Here is a 5712-nt window from a genome sequence, read left to right as displayed (position 1 = left end):
GTGGGGGTCCCCACTGGGGTGCCTGGCCAGTCTGGGTGAGGGGCTGAGGGCCGTTTTCAGGCTGGCGGGTGACTGAAGTTCCCAACCTCTCCTTTTTTTCTTTTGGGATTTATTTACCTTCTATAGCTGTCACTGGAGCTGAGAGCCGGCTCCAGCTCTGAGGCTGTGGCTGGCTAAAAGCAGGTATCTGGGTTTGTTTAGCTTCTATAATTGAAACTCTGTTGCCATCACTGGCGCTCTAAGCTCTGAGCCCGCTGGCGGCTGAAAGCAGGTTTCTGGGTTTGTTTAGCTTCTATAATTGCAACATTGTTGCATCTGGAGCTCAGAGCTGGGCCGCAGCAGGCGGGGAACCTTGGCTTCCTCCATCACTGGAGCAAGCAAGCCTCATGTTCGCTTCAGCTGCGTGGCTGCTGGCCGCCATCTTTGTTGGCAGTTAATTTGCATATCTTGCTGATTAGCCAATGGGAAGGGTAGCGAAGTTATGGTTAATTACCATGTTTCTCTATTATTAGATAGGATACCTAATATGCAAATTATCCCCTCTACCAGGAGTTCAACTGGGAATTTGACCAGGGGGCGGGGATGGCCCCTCCCTGCAGCCAATTGGGGGCGGGGCCAGCTGGCCAACTGCCTGCGGCCCATCCCCTCAGCCGGTCCCACCCTCAATCGGCCCCCCCACACCCTGATCAGGGGCGGGGCCAGCCCACCAACCACCCGCAGCCCCTCCCCCTGGCTGGCCTGGTCCCCCATAGGCCCCCCCTACCCTGATCAGGGGTGGGGCCTGCTGGCCAACCTCCCACGTCCCCTCACCCTGGTTGGCCCAGCCCGATCGGCCCCGATCAGGACGGGCCAGCTGGACCCCATCCGTGCACTAACTTGTGCACCAGGCCTCTAGCCCTATGTAATAAAAGCCTAATATGCTAAGTGCAGACCGTTTGTTCGACTGTTCAACTGGTCGCTATGACATGCACTGACCACCAGGTGGTAGACACTTCAACCAGTAGGTTAGCTTGCTGCTGGGGTCCAGCCGATTGGGACTGGGCGAGACGGGCCAGACATGCCCTGGAGCTCTCCTGCAGTCCCTCCCCAGCTGGCCAACCTCCTGTGGTCCCTCCCCGGCCGGCTGGCCCTGATCGGGACTGGGCGAGATGGCCCGCACATGCCCTGGAGCCCGGTCCCTCCCCGGCCCCAATTATATACTGGTGGGGTCCCTCGGCCTGGCCTGCACCCTCTTGCAATCTGGGACCCCACGGGGGATGTCGCAGGCCAGGCCGAGGGACCCCACCAGTGCACGAATCTGTGCACCGGGCCTCTAGTAACAAATAAAACACTAAAATTTCAGTGGCTTAATATATTAGGCATTTATAACCCCTGTAGAGTAGTTTATCCATGGAGGATATGTTCCAAGATGCTCAGTGGATGCTTCAAACTACCATATTAAACTCTATATATGTTGTTTTTTTCCTATGCAGACATACCATTTCACCTAAAGGAAGCACTTTACCACTTCTCTTTAGTACAACTGAATTGCCAGCATCACTACTCTTGTGCTTTGGGGCTATTAATAAGTAAAAATAAGTTACTTGAACACAAGCACTGTGATAGATAACAATGATTCTGCAATAGTAGATCTGATAACCTAGACAACTACTAAGTGACTAGTGGGCGGGTAACGTTTACAGTGGAGATACTGGACAAAGGGATGATTTATGTCTAGGATGAGATGGAGTGGGATGGAGAGACTTCATTACACTATTCAGAATGGCACACAATTTAAAACTTGTGAATTGTTTATTTCTGGAATTTTCCACTTAATATTGGTAGACAATGATTGACCGTGGATAACTGAAACCACAGAAAGCGAAATTGCAGATAAAGTGGCACTACTGTAATATCCCAATGCAGTTGTTGCTGAACAGCAGACAAATTTCTCCGTGTGATTGATTCATGGGCCTAGGTATATTCTGTGGTGTTTTTGCTGTCATTACCAACGGCCCTGCATCCCTAGTCCTCTGCATCCAGACTGAGAAAGAAAATAGAGAAGGCATACCTGCTCTTAAAATTCCTGGCCTGGGCCCTAGCCAGTTTGGCTAAGTGGATAGAGTGTCAGCTTGCGGACTGAAGGGTCCTGGGTTCGATTCTGGTCCGGAGCACACCTCAGTTGTAGGCTCCATCCCTGGCCCTGTTCGGGGCATGTATGGAGGCAACCAGTTGATGTGTCCCTCTCACATTGATGTTTCTCTCTCTCTCTCTCCCCTTCTCTTCCACTCTCTCTAAAAATCAATGGAAAAATATCCTCAGCTGAGGATTAACTAACAAACAAATCCTGGCTGGGAAGTCACATGCATCATTTCTGTTCATATTCATTGTGGGAACTGTAGTTCCTGACTGGGCAGCTGCTTCCCATTGACTACATTTTGGAAAGGATAAGCACAAATTATTAATATACTAGAGGCCCGGTGCACAAAATTCATGCGGCGGGGGGAAGGTGTCCCTCAGCCCAGCCTGCACTCTCTCCAATGTGGGACTGCTGGCTCCTAACCGCTCACCTGCCTGCCTGCCTGTCTGATTGCCCCTAACCGCATCTGCCTGCCAGCCTGATCGCCCCCTAACTGCTCCCCTGCCAGCCCGATCGATGCCTAACTGCTCCCCTGTGGGCCTAATCGCCCCCAACTGCCCTCTGCCACCAGCCTGATCTCCCACACCTACCCTCCCCTGCCACAACCTGTCTCCTCCGCCAGGACCCACCTCCTTCGAACGAGCAGTGGAGACTCTGGAACTGGCCTCCTCTGTGCTGCGCGGAGCTGTGGGACCCCCAGGCCTCACTGTGCAGAGCGGCCGCCAGGCCCCGCCTCTACTGTGCATGCGGCCATCTTGTGGCGACATCGAGCGAGGGCGTGACACCACCTAGGCTTTTATTGTATAGGATAGCTTTCCATCTCTGTCATACAGGGCTACTCACTAAAACTCTTTGTAGTCATGATTTTTTTTTGCCCCCAGGTAAGTATGCAGACCATTCTGCTATTTAAAATATATCTTCTTTTTAAAATATGTTTTTGTTGATTTCAGAGAGAGGGAGAGGGAGAGAGATAGAAGCATCAATGATGTGAGAGTCATTGATAGTCTGCCTCCTGCACATCCCCTACCTGGAGAGCGAGCCTGCAACCCGGGTATGTGCCCTGACTAGGAATCAAACCTTGATCTCCTGGTTGATAGGTCAATGGTCAACCACTGAGCAACATCAGCCAGACCAAAAATATCACATCTTTTACATAGGTACTGCTGTTACAGGAGGAATTAATGGCCAGATTTCCCAGACATGAGTGGGAGTGAGGCTCTTGGGGTATTGCTGAAGTAAGCATTTTCAGAAGCCCCCCTGGGAGGATGGGATGTGGAGAAGGCTTTATTTGTATGAGGTTACATTTTTTAGGTTACAGTGCCCCATTTTCCCAAGCCAGTTCTGAAAGAGGGGCAGCTGGGAGTTCAGCAAAGCAGAAGCAGGTCCAGTGTACAGAGCTTCCTTTCCATGTTGCAGTGGAGTATACTTTAGTATTTAGTCCATTAATTCATTGTGGGAGTCCCACATGGCAGCCCCTGTAACAGAAGTCCCAAGAGGGCCTAGGGAGTGTGTGTGTGCGTGTGTGTGTGTGTGTGTGTGTGTATGTGTGTGTGTGTGTAAAAGAGAGAGCGTGCACGCCCGCACGAGCTCACATCTTTGTTTATAAATTTAAATATTTAGGTTTTGTGCACTTGCAGTGACCACGCCCATCCTGGCCACTAATTTGTTCCCAGGTATAACTGGCCAACAGGTAGGCATGTTTCCACATAACTCAGACCTTACTGGAATTTACTGAGTGATGAGTGATAAAGGTGTCTTTTGTTATTCATTTCAACCACACCTGAGTTTCCGTTCATGAAGTGATGTTTGGAAAACCCTTATGGATGGGTCTTGGTTGCCAGGGGAACCAACCAAGTGATTAGAGGGTTGGAACTTTCAGCCCCACCTCCCAGACTTCTGTGAAGGAGAGGGACTGGAGTTTGAGTTCAATTACCAAAGGAAATGATCAAACATGCCTTTGTAAAGAAGCCTCCTTTGGAGAGCTTCTGGGGGGGAAAGGCTGGTATAGTCCCCAATCCTTTTCCTCAAGGAGTTATTGGTGGCTAAAAATAACAATGGAGCACATCATCTAGTACCAAATGAATGAGATGGGCTGTAAGTAATAGGTTAGAGGAGAAATAGTGATCTCTTCAGGTTGGCATGTTATGAAAGGCTAGGGCTTAGGCTGTATCTTGCTGGGTTAGAGGTAGAGGAGGAGGAATACATCCTGGTCAGGGAAACAGCACATGTGGGGTCATCAGGCTGTGAAATGCAAGGTTCTAGGGGGTCAGTATTTTCTTTTTTTAAAAATTTATCTTTGTTGTTGAAAGTATTACAGATGTCCTCCTTTCTATTCCCTCATTGACCCCCATCCACCCCGCTCCCGCCCCCTCCCCAGGCCTTCACTGCACTATATATATTAATTCTTTGGTTAACTCTTCCTGCTCCCTTGCCCCCCTTCCCTCTGAGATTCGACAGTCTGTTGCATGCTTCAATGTCCCTGGATCTATTTTGTTTGTTTATTTTGTTCATTAGATTCCACATATGAGTGAGAGAGATCATGTGGTACTTGTCTTTCTCTGACTGGCTTATTTCACTTGTTTTGTTTTTATTTACATCAAAGTCTTAAAAGTAATGATCAGTACCTGGTGAAGGCAATGCCTTTGAGCTACAAGTGGCTAGAGTCTCTCGGCCTGCAACAAGTATTTCAAGCTGTAGGATATCTATGATAGTTGTTAGATTCCATAGTCTTTACCCTGCAGTTACAAGTAGAGAAGATAGGTAAGATGATAGTAGCAATTTTTCTTCTTTTCCCAATTAACTGGGCAGATTGGATATTTACTTTATCACTTGTGTTAATTGACCTATAAATCCTATATAAGATAATGTGGAGCCAGCCACTGAAGATTTTTGAGCAGGAATAATATGATCGAAATTATTATTTATACTAGAGGCCCGGTGCATGAAATTCATGCACGGGGGTTGGGGGCCCCTCAGCCCAGCCTGCACCCTCTCCAATCCGGGACCACCCGGGGGATGTCCAACTGCCAGTTTAGGCGATCCAGGACCTCTGGCTCCTAACTGCTCCCTGTTTGCCTGCCTGATTGCCCCTCACTGCCCCCCCTGCCGGCCTGGTCGCCCCACACAGCCTGCTGCTCAGTCGTTTGGTTGTCCCTCACTAACCCCCTGCTGGCCTGGTGGCCCCACGCAGCCTGGTACTCAGTCGTTTGGTCGTCCTTCACTAACCTCCCTGCCAGACTTGTTGCCCCACTCAGCCTGTTTGGTTGTCCATTTGGTTTCAGATGTGACAGCCCCTGGCTCTTTATATATATACTAGAGGCCCGGTGCACAAAAATTTGTGCACTGTGGTGGGGGGGGGGGGGGGGGGCCCATAGCCCGGCCTGTGCCCTCTCGCAGTCTGGGACCCCTCGGGAGATAATGACCTGCTGGCTTAGGCCTGCTCCCGGGTGGCAGAGGGCAGGCCCAATCCCTAGGTGCAGCCCCTGGTCGGGCTCAGAGCAGGGCCGATTGGGGAGTTGGGGCGCCGCCCCCTGTCATGCACAGAGCAGGGCGGATCGGGAGGTTGCGATGCCACCCCTAGTCATGCTCAGGGT

General features: G+C 50.6%; 1 protein-coding gene across 1 annotated transcript in view; it reads left to right on the top strand.

Moving 5' to 3' along the window:
• The window catches only part of CDADC1 (cytidine and dCMP deaminase domain containing 1), a gene marked incomplete at its 5' end in the record, with an annotated part of 87162 nt that overhangs the window by 23032 nt on the left and 58418 nt on the right, over nucleotides 1–5712 (top strand). The window lies entirely within an intron of this gene.

The sequence above is a fragment of the Myotis brandtii genome, unplaced genomic scaffold (genome assembly GCF_000412655.1).
Source record: "Myotis brandtii unplaced genomic scaffold, ASM41265v1 scaffold174, whole genome shotgun sequence".
NCBI classification, from domain to species: Eukaryota; Metazoa; Chordata; class Mammalia; order Chiroptera; family Vespertilionidae; genus Myotis; species Myotis brandtii.
Note: the sequence above shows the minus strand (reverse complement) of the source record. Positions and strands in the feature narration are given on the sequence as shown.